The sequence below is a fragment of the Perna viridis genome, chromosome 1 (genome assembly GCF_037379345.1).
Source record: "Perna viridis isolate PV_CMFRI_1.1 ecotype Kerala chromosome 1, ASM3737934v1, whole genome shotgun sequence".
In the NCBI taxonomy this organism is placed as follows: Eukaryota; Metazoa; Mollusca; class Bivalvia; order Mytilida; family Mytilidae; genus Perna; species Perna viridis.
In genome coordinates this window covers 72,565,537-72,580,970 of record NC_142445.1, presented here as the reverse complement: position 1 = coordinate 72,580,970, position 15,434 = coordinate 72,565,537, and the positions used below count along the sequence as shown (strand labels likewise).

Here is a 15,434-nt window from a genome sequence, read left to right as displayed (position 1 = left end):
TGGCACTATATGTTTATATGATAAATTACACCATATGCTATGTGTATTTTAATTGATGTTCCATTTTGTGGCGTGAAGAAAAAACACCATTCATGGTAGAAAAATAATAGATATGGTGAATTGCAACAAATGCACCAGCGTTTAACCTTCATAAAAATAGTTTATTCTTACAGAATTCACCAAAAGGTCTACAATAAGTGAAAACACCTTCAAGTTAGCTCTGAAAGGCCCAATACGAGGTGCGTTGATATTTTCTTTTTTTCTAATCATAACAGACTTCAATATGCTTATGCTTATATGACTTATAGGCTATATTAAAAGTTACTTTTTTCGATTTAACTCATTTTTTCTATAATTTGGAAACGTCGTGCTATCGTATTAGTTCTTTCACCGAGAAATACATTCTGTTTCTTTTAAAACCTTCAGGTAAAGTTTTAGGTCAGCGTTCTTTTTATCACTTGTGATATCAAGTTCAAGATCAAATTTAGTTTTCAACAAATTATTGATAAATTACGCGTGTTTTATAGTGATTTTTCGTTGCCTTAATATAATTTTTATCGATTTCGGATGTTTGTCTACTGTCGCCATCTTAAGTTGTCTGCTGCGCTTGCAGCATGATACTTGATTAGAAATGAATTATTTCGCCCTAATGTCAATATTGTTTGATTATGTTTGTTATTAATTTGTCTTCGTGTCCTAACCTGACGTTTAAAGAAAAAGCAGAGGTGTCATCGTTCTGTTAACATCGATTTTATTACTTTTGTTGTCGGAGCCTTTTAGAGCTTAAAAGCTCTTTAGACCTTTTGGTAATCGTTGTAAGTATTAACTATTTTTATGAAGGTTAAACTCTGGTGCATTTGTTGAAATCCACCATATCAATTTCTATTTCTTTCATGAATTGTGTTTTTTTTTTATTCACATAAAAAAATGGAATATCAATTATGATACACTTAACATATGGTGTTATTTATCATATACACATATAGTGTCAAGAGTTTTTTTTCGTTCAAGAATCCCTAGTCTAACCTTTATCTTATTCATATTTTCTTTTGAATTTATCTTTTTTTTTAATTCAAAAATTTGAAGAAAGCAAGAATGTTGATGTATCTGAAGAAGTTTCATTTTAATTAGAGCATGTTATTTTATGTTATTGATATTGGTCTGCAAATGGATGCAAAGATTATAAGCTTCCTAATGAAATATAACGCACTAAAATGAGTTCCTTGAAATAATGATCAGATGTTTCTTTAACACATCGTTACAACTTCAAACCATTTGATTAGATCATTTGGGGAAAATTTAGGTAATCTTTAATAAACACACAAAACATCCATGTAAATTGACGAATATTAACAACATTGTTGGTAAGGAAGCTACAGCAATCACTTTGGATAACAAAGGAAACAATACTGCCTTACCACTAATCTCCAATGAGTTATGCTTTATGGTAGAGCCACACAAAAGTACACAATTAATTGCTTGTTCCGACTGATACCGACCTGAACATTACTGTTTAAAAATCAAGTGTTCAATTCAGGATTTGAATATGGACTTTGATGCAAGTTTTCAATTCGAGTCGAATGTCCGTACATATGATATTTCGTATATAAGATTTCAGTGTTCAGAAATAGGAACATATGGATATTATAAACAAGAGTGAACATAATTTATTCGACATGATTGCAAAAAAGAGATTTATCGTTACTCACTTTATTGTTGAAATAGCAAAAAAAATGTGTTTATTTGTTTACATTTTTGCATTCATCAGCAGATAAATACACAAATACGATGTGCATACTTAAAGGTTACTTCGTATTGATAGAAAATATAATCTAAGTAAGTACCTTTAAACCTTCTGAAACAATAATTAAAGATTATTAAGAATTTTACCGATTTTACAACAACTCATCTTTTCAGGATATAGAATTGAAAACTCTTTGTTTCTAAACACACACCGGTGTTGTATTAATGTATACAATGTGGTCATTCAACAAAAACAAGATGCTGCAATTAAGTTGTGTTTTTAGTTGATAATACTATTTATTAAATGATTTAAATATTCTTCGTGATTCCTGAGTATCATAGCGTGTCGGTACTTTTTATTACAATTATAATTTGTCTTTGACTTTTGTTTATTTATTGTTCAATCATAATTTGAAAGTAATATGGCTACATCTTACATTTCAAAGCTAATCAGTAATTCACATATTAACATATTAAGTTCAACTCTCTTGCTATGGCGTAATGGAGCATATTTAAGAGTAATCAAGGGCACCAAGGTTATAGTGGTAATCAAAAGAATGTAATCCAGGGACAAACTATGCCCCGTTCAAATACACATCTTAGTAATATGGTTTGTGTTAGATCGACTGTTTCTTTTTATTATCCAAAAGTTATTTTTGTAGTCTTTTCAAAACTTATGTTGTAAATATTCGTGTGTGTACATGGATGTGATATTTAACATTTTTATGTAATAAATGGCCATATTATAATATAGCTGTGTTAATATTATGGTATATGTACCAGTATTCATACATAACTGATACTGTATTATCAACATATTGAGATATGTCGTTGATGTCAATGTTTAAATCAAAAGGGATGTATAAAATGGCTTTTCAGCCTCGGTGTCAAATTTTCTTTTTTTATAACTATTGTTATTTGCATTTTCTTTTTTTTTTTTATACGGTGCTTTTTGCGTTTTTTTTTTTTTTTTGTTTTTTTCTTTGTGTGTGTTTTTGTCTTGTTTGTTTGTTTCTGTTCTAGCCATTTGCTATCTGTGTCAATCTGATTTCTTTGACGCTGAAAAAAAGAACTCACAGATTAAACAAGGGATACAAAATAAAAAATATTGTTTATTACATCGAATAACTTAGTATCATCTAGCATGACTTTACGACAGTTTATATCTTGACAGTTTTCCTTAAAAATGTTAATTGTAGGCAGATACCTAACGCTATTCCTAATTAGGACAAATATTCTAATCGCTTACATTTTTATTTCTTGTCGTGAATTTCGAAGTATTTTTTACTAATGCTCCTAATGAGAAGTCACTTACAGCATTTCGCAACAGTTTTAAGTTTTTGCTCATTTACTTTTGTTACTTTGTATGTATGATTTTAGTTACTTTATGTTCTTTGTTGTGTATGTCTGTTTTCCATGTCTGGCCTTTGTCCCTGGATTGCATTACTTTGATTACCGCTATAACCGTGGTTCCCTTGATTACTCTTGCAAAATTTATATGATTGATTTTTAGTTTCCTTTTTTGTTTTTGTTTTGTTTTGTTTTGTTTTGTTTCGTTTTGTTTGTTTGTTTGTATTTTTTTAATTACGTTTTCACTTCATCGATCAATTTAATTAAAGAGTAATCAAGGGAACCAAGATTTCAACGGAAATCAAAAGAATGTAATCCAGGGACAAAAACGAGTCATGGAAAACCGACCAACAAAACAAAGAACATGAAAAAAAAAAATAATAGTACATATAAAGTAACAAATGTAAATGAGCAACATCAATCCTTATGTAAGGACTCATCTAGTAAACGGAAGGCTGTTCATTGAAGATTTCCCTAAAATATATTTCACTTTCTGTTGTTCTGAGTGGATGTCTTTCAATAGAAAACATAATTTACCAAAGAAAGACAATCTATTGCATAAATTGTAGGTTTGTGTGTAAATCACCAATTAAAATGTTCTGATATACAAAGGTAGAACTTTTAAGTATCGTAGGAAAAAAGATATCTAAAGGACATTAGAGTCTATGTTTGTATCCATTTGTGATGAAATAAGAGGTAAAAGTCACCAATTAGGGCATTTAGTGTACTAGAAGGTAATTTTATGAAAAAACGTCACAGATGCAAACAGATTCTGAAATTGTGTTTCATGTATATTAAGATATACAATCGGCCACAAGTGAATGAAAAATATAACATGCAAGGTGACTTAGTTGAGCACACAGATGAAAAATAGATAAGTGAATAATAACCACATTTACAGAAGTAAAAATGAACTAAATACAAAATATGTTAAAAGGTGATAATATAAACTAATTCATACTGATTAAATTGGTATGAGAAGAACAGTTAGTTTATATTCCCCTATATTAATTAAGTGCACATTAGTCACTAATGCTTTCAAAAAATATGAATACAATTTAGGTGTTGATAAAAAAAATCCATTAAAGAGTTTTATTTAGATATCATTATGAAATGATTTTATGTAGACTACTGTGTGTCCAATTATGAAAATTAGACGAAAAATATTTTCGAAAACGTGCAGACCAGCCTGTGAGGTTTTAAACAAAAAAATGGGAGGAATTCATGATTGGCTGCTGAACACACTACTTTTATCAATTGTATGTATGCAATATTTTTTTACGTGTACCTTTTCTTCATGCATATGATGAGCTGTATATTATAGCAATTAATTACAAAATATGCTAATGTCCCTTAATATATACTTATTGTTTTGTATCCATGACAGTTACTTGTCCAACCATATTTCAATACATCCATTGAATTTCATTCTGTAAGAAGACCATTCGAATAATTTGTCATAGTCAGCAACAATATAAGAATTCAGTGATAAACACAAAAACTTAATTACTCTTTGAACTAAATCATTCAGTTTTTAAATATTTGGAATCAGGAATTAAATAATATTCTTGTACGTATCCTGTCGACTTAAACAAGTAAAATACTGCAAAATCGTTATTTGTAAGCCTTGTTTCAAAAACTCCATATGCAAGAATTTTGTTACCTACGACTCAATCATTTTATTGGGATGAAAATAACGTTCTACGAACCGCTTTTAACGGTTCAAACAGATTGGAAGCTTCAATTACCAACCAACATCGTTGTTTTAGCCACCAAAATTGTATAAACACGGAAACCTCGAATCTTTTTGAACCGTTTTAAATAGTAAGCTCTGCTTTTTCAGCTATCGGATAGTAATTAATAGTCATAAAGTAGCATTTATTTCCATAAAATCAGAATGATTTTGCATTTTTTTGTGATTGCGCCCTCTAAAAAGAGCAATCGTATCTTCAAGATGTACGCCAATCTCAAAAGCGCCAGACATATCGCGCAACATTTTTTTAAAATTAATGTTGATAACTTAAGAATAATCATATTCAGAAGAATTTTAGTTTCTGACTACACTAATTATATTTACCTTCTTTGTATCTTTATAAACTGATATGGTGCAAGGAGGAAATTGCCTTGTATCTGTAGCAAGTCTGATTTATCTATTTAGTTGGATCGCTTAATTGGTTTCTGATCCATTTCCGAATTCAAATAAAAACATATTGATGATAGCGCACATTTACACACCAACAAAAACAATATTATTCATTTTTACTTTTCAGTTAGCTGCAAACACCAACGTTAAGCGAGCGAACAAAAATGATCTTGTATTCAGAAGAATGTCTTATGTCTAACATTTTTTTCCTAATTAGTTTGAACGGTTCACATGCTGGCATTTCACTACAAAGTTTGAATACTGGCACAAGAATAAGATAGGGAATAACTCATATATTCACACCTTATTAATTGAACGCACCAATTAATTTATTTCACTACTATGGCGTTTAACTTCACAATCAACACGCACAAACAGTAAAACAATCATAACGATTGTTTTCCTCGAACATTCATTTATAGCACAACAGACATAATATTCAAAGACTTGTATACGATGATGGAATATCGACTTTTCCATCCATTGTTTTCTTCAAGAGATAGCAGAAACATTATCTACAAAAAAAATATCAATATAAAGTAATGCTTAAGAATAATGTGTTAAACTCTATTACAATGTGCTGAAGACCCTTGAAAAAGCTTTTTGGAAAAATGCATCAGCATAAATCAATTGATTTGCTAATAATCCCACCAAGATAACAATATTGAAAGACTTCGAATTGTTTCACAAGAGTTTGTATTTCATTGAGATAGTTCACAAAGAATGGATTAACTACAAGTATTGTGTCGTCATCTCCGTTAAAACATTAAATATATGGATTTGATAAATTACAACTAAATAGAAGCAAAATCATTTTCCGAAGTAAGTCGACGTTGTGAAAAAAATAAATACCTTCCATGGATCCTAAACTCCTCTCGAATGGTCAGTTGTATAATTAAGAAGTAGTTTGTGTTACCGTTTCTACTAGAACAAAATGATCCTTTGTTAGATATAATTAATATATTTACAACAAGAATTGACCACAACCTCTCGTGGAAAAGGCAACGTGGGCATTATTCAATTTTATGTACACCACTTTATAATGAGAATACGTAAACAGTACAAAAAGTGAATAATTCGGTGTATTATATACATCTATATCTTTTCAAGTATAACATTATTTTATCAAATCAGAATAGAGTCAAGCCTACTTCCACATGTAGCATTTTGAATCAAGTTTACATTATACAAATGATAATTGAATACGGTGTTATGTGAATAAAAAAATCCTTTTGAAATTCTTATGTGCCTTCACATATCAATCAACATATGGCACACACACTTCACTGCTATGATTATTTGAATTTCTTAATCTACATTTTTAGATATATACAGTATCTTGATGATCTAGACACCACTTATACCTATTGATGAATCATTCCATTTATTTACATTTTTAGTTTTTAGGGTAATGATAGTTCTAAAATGTAATAACAATTAAACTGAATGTAAATACTCTCAGCAAAATAATCAACAAGCTTTTACCGAATTGAATTCAATGTACGATATGTTGATCGTACCGGAGATGTTATAGCGGTAATCAAAAGAAAGCAAAAGTAACAAAAGTAAATGAGCAACTCCGACTCAAAAAAAAAACTGGGAGCATCGACCAGGTGCACCGGTAGGGTAAGCGTCTTCTGCTGTTCTAGAAATACCCGCCGACTTGCTCATAAAAAGCCAAACCGGGGAAGACAAACGAGGAAAGGAAAACTATGACTCGTTGAATAAATCAGTTTTCATGGTGCAGATGGATACACCATAACGATTCACGAGTTCATGATGACGACCATTAAACTTCTGTGGTGATGACTTCAATCTTGTAGCAACATACCCCTCTACCAGAGCCTATTTGTTAGAGTTCTATCGCGATACAAAAAGTCTGCGTAATTTCGGCAAGTCTGGCACAAATGTATGAGTTGTGATATGAACACACCATACGCAGGTGCTGAAGGGATGTTGCCACAGATGGAAGGAAAGTTGACAATTTTGAATGAAAAGTCATCACGTTTGTCGTAAAATTTGGTCAATAGTTTATCTTTACCATCTTTTTCTAAGTGTAGGTCAAGATATGAGGCTAACCTCACAGTATCTGTAGTATCCTTTATCTCAAGTTCTTTTGGGTAGATGCGATGTATCGAATCCCCGAAATTAGGATTGTTTAAAGATAATACGTCATCTATATAGTGGAAACTGAGATTAAAGGATCTAGCCAAACGATATTCTTTTTTTCGGATCAGATCAGCTATAAAATCAGCTTCATGAGAGTGAAGGAATAGGTCAGCAAGTAAAGGAGCACAATTTGTTCCCATTGGAATGCCGACCGTTTGTTGCAAAACACGTCCACCACACTGGACAAATAAGTTGTCGATTAAAAATTCCAGCATTTTGTAAACATCCTCCTCTGTATATTTGGAAGATGATTTGGAATTATTTCTCGCAAATTATGAGAAATCTCTACCAAGAACTATATATTGGTATCTGGGTGTACGATCATGTTTGGAAAAACAACGATGTATAACTTTTTTTAAGTCAGGATTTTAACTGAATATGGAGAATAGAAGTATACAGTGTCGAAAAACCGTACGTTTTAATGCTATTATATTCAGATAATAGTCTTGAATTGATTGTCTCCAAAAGATCTTTCGAATTTTTTAGGATCCACATTGAATTAATACCACTACGGGAGTAACAAGTCTTGTGGTAGGACTGTATACCTCCTTTGACAGTTGCGAGTATAGATGTTAAAGGTTTTGAAAAAGGTTTGGTGGTATATTTTGTAGATCAAGCTATGAAACGTTGTTTGTATGAATTCTTGTGGAGTTTGTGATCCAGTACATAGACGGTGAATCACAATCATCGTCCTTGGTAGAGAGACCAAAAGAGGAAAGCACATATTTATGGTTTTTCACAATCTTACAATGGGTCAAGTATAGGAATATAAGAAAAATGTTATGGATTTGTCTTTGAAATATTGGGGAATTTTGTTGGTAACGTTTTTGTGATGGAGGATGTTAGCCAAATTAATTGCATCTATACCTTTGTTGACAAACGGTTGTGGAAGAAATGATCGTTTTTCTTCATCTTGACTTTTCACACAAACTTTTTTTAAAAGTGTCTGTGAAAACCAATATCCAAAATGATGGCAACAAGTCTGTATAATGCTGAGCTGAGGTAAGGTCAGAAACAGGAGTGTCAAGACTTGTTTTGTAAAGGGATTGTAGTAGAGTGAGAGGTATAGAATAAAGTTTGGTTGTAATGATGAAGTCCAAGAGGTTTTTGTATGAAAGGAAGGAGACCGTCTATGGAGACATCATTTACTTAGGTGACGTATAGTGGCGATGGCCATGACTCCTTTCCCGTCTTGGATTTTTGTCAAATAAATTCATCACATTTATGCTATTGTTATATTGTTATATTAAGATACGTAATTGATACAAGAAACGGCATCAGAATGATTATTGACCGGTTGAGCGATACACATTTCATTTATTTTTAATTTTTTTTTATTTTTGGCTGTATGTTAACTTACATTGCATGATTCATTGCTTTATGATATCGAGTTCAAAATCAATCTCTCCAATTTAAAAAAATAACTGATAAATGCGTATGTATTATGATTATTCTTTAATTAAGTAAAAATAAATGATAACACGCTAATGCCATTGAGACTTGTGGAAGAATTGCATTATGGCGGATGCCTTTGACTGAGAAGGACATGCTACCCTTCTTGGACATCTGATGTCACTCCTGTCCTTATTATCAGTTTTTATGTTGTTTCTGTTTCATGAGTACCAAGTGAATATCACCTGTACCAAGTGAAAACGGCCTGTACCGAGTCAGGAAAATGTGATAGTTTCAAACTTTACGGCTTTTATCTTGATGTCGCCATTTAGTGTACGGTCTTACCTTCTGTTATCATGCTACTCTACATAGTTGTTTAAAGGGAAACACAATTATATTCTAAGCGTCAAAAACAATGTAAACATTGCATCAGTCGATACTAACTCAAATATATCATATTCAACCGAATATGGACTTCTTTATTTTAACATACAATTCTCTTGGATGACACTGTTAAAAGTAAAATTAAATGTTTAAATTGCTTATGATTATTGACCGGTTGAGAGATAAACATTTCATTTATTTTGAAATCTGTTTTGTAAATTTTTGGCTCTATGTTAACTTTCATTGCATGATTCATTGATTTTTATATCAAGTTCAAATCGATTTCTCAAATTTAAAAAAAAATTACTGATAAAAGCGAATGTTTTATGGTTATTTTGTGTCCATTTCGGATATTTGTCCACTTTACCAAATATCTATTACGCTTACAACATGATACTACAAGTAAAAATAAATGATAACACGCTAATGCCATTGAGACTTGTGGAAGAATTGCATTATGGCGGATGTCTTTGACTGAGAAGGACATGCTACCCTTCTTGGACATCTGATTGAGTTCATATTGCTAAAGTAAAAGTGTTTTCCTTATTATCAGTTTTTTATGTCGTTTCTGTTCCATGAGTACCAAGTGAATAACACTTGTACCAAGTGAAAATGGCCTGTACCATGTCAGGAAAATGTGGTCATTTATTTACGGACTTACCTTTTTTTACTTTTCCTGCTTGTAAGGATCCAATAACTTATACATAAAAAAACAGTAAGTATTCTAGTTAAATTGACGACCAACCAAGAGAGACCAACACTATGAGCAAGCATTATGCTAGCCTTTGATTCTATTTCATGGGACTTTCCTACTAGTGCTTTAAAGTTCTTCAATTTTTGGAGAATCCTGTATCAATTGGGTAAACATTTTTGTACCAACATTACCTCTGCTATAATACAAGGGGCAATTTATCCAAATTTTTTTTAACATTGAGAGAGGATGTAGACAAGGAGATACCTATCTGTTTTATTTCATGTGCAGATATTCTGGCAATCAAAGTTAGAGGCAATGAGAATATAAGTGGTATTAATATCACAATAATGTTGAACATAAGTTATCACAGTTTGCAGAAGAAACATCGTTAATTTTAGATGGAAGTTAAACATTACTTAGAGAGACACTTATAGAATTATGGAGTCCGAGTTGCTCATTTACTTTTGTTACTTTGTATGTATGATTTTAGTTACTTTATGTCCTTTGTTGTGTATGTTTGTTTTCCATGTCTGGTCGTTGTCCCTGGATTACATTCTTTTGATTACCGCTATAACCTTGGTTCCCTTGATTACTCCTAGACTAGTATGCAATTATTTCTGGATTAAAAATTATTTTTTCTAAAACCCATGTGGTTTGGATTGGAATCAAGAAGTATAGTAATGACAATCTTTGTCATGATAGAAATCTATCATGGGGAACTACAAAGTTTAAACTTCTTGGAATCAATTTTGGTGTTGATCTTGATAATATGATAGATATCAACTATTCAGAAATGACAATCTTTGTCATGATAGAAATCTATCATGGGGAACTACAAAGTTTAAACTTCTTGGAATCAATTTTGGTGTTGATCTTGATAATATGATAGATATCAACTATTCAGAAATGACAATCTTTGTCATGATAGAAATCTATCATGGGGAACTACAAAGTTTAAACTTCTTGGAATCAATTTTGGTGTTGATCTTGATAATATGATAGATATCAACTATTCAGAAATGACAATCTTTGTCATGATAGAAATCTATCATGGGGAACTACAAAGTTTAAACTTCTTGGAATCAATTTTGGTGTTGATCTTGATAATATGATAGATATCAACCATTCAGAAATGACAATCTTTGTCATGATAGATTTCTATGATGGGGAACTACAAAGTTTAAACTTCTTGGAATCAATTTTGGTGTTGATCTTGATAATATGATAGATATCAACTATTCAGAAATGACAATCTTTGTCATGATAGATTTCTATGATGGGGAACTACAAAGTTTAAACTTCTTGGAATCAATTTTGATGTTGATCTTGATAATATGATAGATATCAACTATTCAGAAATGACAATCTTTGTCATGATAGATTTCTATGATGGGGAACTACAAAGTTTAAACTTCTTGGAATCAATTTTGATGTTGATCTTGATAATATGATAGATATTCAGAAAAAAACAGGGCCAGATAAAAAAAATGATCAATACTTGGTCAAAGAGGAATTTGACAGCTATTGGGCGAATATCAGTTGTTAAAACCCTTATTCTACCGATTGTTAACCTAATCTAATTTTGACATTGCCGAATCCCACTAATGATATGATAAAAAAAGATTGACAACCTTATCTACTCTTTATTTGGAATTCAACTGTTCACAGAGTAAAGAAGGAAGTATTACAAAATTCTCATATTGATGGAGGTATGAAAATGATCAACTTGTCTGCATTTATTTTGGAATTAAAAACCGCTTGGATTCGAAAAAATATTTAGACAAAATTACACATGGCAAAATGTTTTATATGCCAGTGCAGGTTTAGAAAAGGAGAAACTTTTTAATTTTGGAGCTGGGTGTACAAATTTTCTTAATTCAAACACTGTTTACAAATTTTGGCAAGATGTATTCAAGGTTTGGGAAACTGTAATTGAGAAAGAGATGGGCTACATTCGGGGATATTTTTAAAGTAGCCCTATATGGTTTAACGAAAAAGTGAAAGTTGGTAACAGATCTGTTTTTTTTTATCCAGACTGGTACACAAAGGGTATTTTATATGTAATGATGTTGAAGATTTCTATCTTATCTTATAAAAATATTAAGCAAAAAAATAAAATGGTTTTATATGTTTTGATTCATAAAATCAACTAAGATCTGATTATAATGTGGATTAATTCCAGTTATAGAAGGTATTCTTTATTTGTTCAGTCTTTTTATTAAATTACGCCTGAAATCGATCAATCCAACACAAAAAGAGCAATATTAGACCTGATTATCCGATTCACCTAATGGTAAATTTGATAATTAGTAATATTTGCAGAACAATGGTTTATATTATTATTATTATTGTTTTTATTATTATTATTGTCCTATTATTATTGAATAAGGTAGATAAGGACCATATTAGGCCCATTTTCAGAAACTATAAGTTTGAAGTAAATGACAAAACCCGATAAGCATTGATTAATTGATGATTAAATAGTTTTAAATTTTAACAGTTATATTAATTGTCAGTAGTATTAAAACCTGATTTCTGCCAAAAACAAAAATGGGAAAATGCCAATTTTCAATGCTACTATTGTTATTTTTTATAGTCGTCATCATGAACTCGTGGATCGTTATGGTGTATCCATCAGCACCATGAAAACTGATGTATTCAACGGTTCATAGTTTTCCTTTCCTCGTTTGTCTACCCCGGACTTAACTTTTTATGAGCAACTCGGCGGGTGTTTATAGAAAAGCAGAGGACGCTTACTCTACCGGTGCACCTGGTCCATGCTCCCAGTTTTTAGTGGAGTCCGAGTTGCTCATTTACTTTTGTTACTTTGTATGTATGATTTTAGTTACTTTATGTTCTTTGTTGTGAATGTCTGTTTTCCATGTCTGGTCTTTGACCCTGGATTACATTCTTTTGATTACCGCTATAAACTTGGTTCCCTTGATTACTCTTTCAAAGATCTCCACCAAAGTGGCCCATGGATACTTTGACTTATTTTGAATCCTATCATAGTGGCATTTAGAAATCATAAGCACTAATTTGGGGTCAGATTGGTTGAAGCACTCAAAAACTGCAAAAATGTAGTGACGAATTGTCGAATATTTAACAGCATTCTGCATATTTACAAATTTGGCATATCATGTTTTCAATCATTGAGATATGATATGCTTATGAATGTGGTTCATTCATTTAACATTCTAAATAACAGAGAAATCTAATACCCAGTCGTACAGGGGCCTAATATGTGCTTGACTCTACCGTATTCTTTACAAAATATATTAAAAACAACCTGCGGCAACATACTTTCAGCACCTGCGTTAGTAATTTTCTTATCACAACTCAAACGTTCTGCCCTAGTTTGCCCTAAAATACGAAGATCTTTTGTACCGCACAAGAGAATTGGGCTTCTGGATCATGCATTCGTAAATCGTTACGGAGTATCGATCTGTACCATGATAATCGATTTGTTCAATGTGTCATAGTTTTCTTTTCAACTTTCGCTAACCCCGGCCCTGACTTTTTGTGAGCAACTCGGCAAGTGTTTCTAGAAGAGCAGAGGAAGCTTATCCTAGCGGTGCACCCGATCCTTGTACCCAGTTTTTAGTGGAGTCAGTGTTGCTCATTTACTTCTGTTTCGTTGTACGTTTTATTTTGGTTATTTTATGTTCTTTGCAGTGCCTTTTTTCTCTATCTGTTATTTGTTCCTGGATAACATTCGTTTGAATTTTGCTAGAATCTTGGTTCCCTTGTTTACTATTTTGCAGACTAAACCACACTTCGTTTTCCCTTTTTATAGATAGCAATTACAATTTCTAAAACAAATAGAAAACTACTGCTTAGAATTAATGCATGAAAATCTTGAAGGTAACCAAGAAGGCCTGCACCAACGATAGCCACTTGGATAATCACCTAGCCAATGGTAGTCATTGAGTCACCTAGGCCGATGATAACAGATAAGTCATCTAAACTATTGATGGTCACTAAGTCACAGAGGCCAATTATAGTCACAAAGTCATCTAGGTCAAGTCGCCTAGCCCAATGAAAGTAAGTAAGTCGCCTAGCCTAATTAAAGTATGTCGCCTGGCCCAATGATAGTAAGTAAGTCACCTATTGCCCAGTGATAGTAAGTAAGTGACTGAGAACGGTATTAGTTCCAAAGTTGCTTACACCAGTGTCAGTAAGTCACTTGTTTAAGTGTAATAACAAAATTACCGAACTGAAATGAGCTAGGCAGTAGTTAAATTGAAAAGTCTAAACGGTAGAACGGTATAAGAAATGGCAATTTCAGGGTAAAAACAAAACAGAAAACAAAAAAATGAATCTACCTTAATCAAAATGAAAAGTGGAATAGGCAAGGATTTATATTTGCGCTACACATCCCACTGGTATATATCAACACAAAAGGGCATAAAAGGGCAGTATAGAATATCCACCAGTCAAAGTCATTAAACCAGTAGTCAAAGCATTACAAAAGATATGAGCAATAAATACGTGAAAATAAAAAGAAGTAAGTATGATAAAAATTATGTAAATTCAAGCCAGTAGTTTCAGAATGTCTTGGACTGTGTGTGGAATATGTGTCAAGTTCAAGAAAAAAATATAAAAAATTTTTTAAAAATTCAAAATATGTATTTGTAGACATTATAAAAAAAACACCATATACAGGCGCTAGGGCAAGGTGGTATTTACTACACAAGAACATTTATAATGTTCAGGTCGAAATCGACCCTTTGGTCATATATTTTTTGAACTGAAATAACTACTGTCGTCCAATTTGAGATGAAAGTCTTATATTATATCAGTAGTCGTCTCTGTAATTTCTAGTCACATTAAAATATTTCGTCACATTATAAATTTTTCAGTTAAAATTTGAAATGTAATGATTTTTAGTGTTATGTGACAAAATGGACAAAACAAAAAGTTGAACTTACCTGTATACAAATCTTAATATAATTCTGAAGCAACTTTGAACACAAGGAAAATCACAGTGCACAGTTTTAAAAGTAACGTTGAAATGCAGGTATTTTTCGGATTTTGTACATTTAACGTGTTCAAATTGAATTGTTTACCTACCAATAACATAGTCACGCCTACGCTTACGTCTCCGTCATGCAGAGCACCGATTAGATAATACCAATGGCATTCGTAACCATCCATTCCATAATCCAACGATTCAACGGTAGCTTCAAGCACACGGTGGCCCATTGTATTTTTTCAACAGTTTATCGAAATTTGCAACGTATTGAAAGTGTCATTACACAAGCATTTTTAACATGAAGTACTTCTCAATTAGTAAAAATGTTATGATAACAAATTATAGAATGCCTTTAATATTAGACGGATTTTTCTCATGATTCAAAAGACATCCCTGATGAATGACATTTCATCGCTACGTTTTTGTTCATCGAAACAAACTTATTTACAAAAGGCCTTGATTGAATAGAAAAGTAGCGTATTGTTAGGTCTTTCCTTCATTTAATGAAAGTACTTGTTGTATTGGAGTTATAATAATTAAAACAGTTTGACAGTTAGATAATGTGTAAAGGGCGTATGTTAAGA

The 15,434-nt window shown here is 31.7% G+C and overlaps 1 long non-coding RNA gene across 2 annotated transcripts; it reads right to left on the bottom strand.

The window, feature by feature from the left end:
* Positions 1–2,752: 2,752 nt before the first annotated feature.
* Positions 2,753–15,134, bottom strand: LOC148630282 (uncharacterized). Of its 2 annotated transcripts, none has more exons than XR_015919283.1 (5): positions 14,807–15,134; positions 6,089–6,160; positions 5,171–5,751; positions 4,458–4,523; positions 2,753–2,802 (listed from the first exon to the last, which is right to left on the bottom strand). It is a non-coding gene; the product is annotated as an uncharacterized LOC148630282 (long non-coding RNA). The 2 variants fall into 2 exon arrangements; XR_015919282.1 differs by having other exon boundaries at positions 6,089–6,157.
* Positions 15,135–15,434: the final 300 nt, after the last annotated feature.